A 254-nucleotide genomic window follows, 5' to 3' on the forward strand; every position below is an offset into this window, starting at 1 on the left:
TAAATATATGTATTTTATAAGTTTATTTCATTTTCTTACAAATTACAAGCTATATATAGACGAACAGCTCATAAAAAAAATATGGAGTATTCCTTATGTGAAAAACTGAAAATACACAAAGTGAAAAATATAAATAACCACACAATTTTGGGCTGGATCTTCCATTCATTTCCCCCTTACCATATTCGACCCAATACTCTATTTTTACTTTTTATATGGAGTAATAATTTCACAATTGTACATGTTTTACAAAA

The sequence above is a fragment of the Salvia hispanica genome, chromosome 6 (genome assembly GCF_023119035.1).
Source record: "Salvia hispanica cultivar TCC Black 2014 chromosome 6, UniMelb_Shisp_WGS_1.0, whole genome shotgun sequence".
NCBI lineage: Eukaryota > Viridiplantae > Streptophyta > Magnoliopsida > Lamiales > Lamiaceae > Salvia > Salvia hispanica.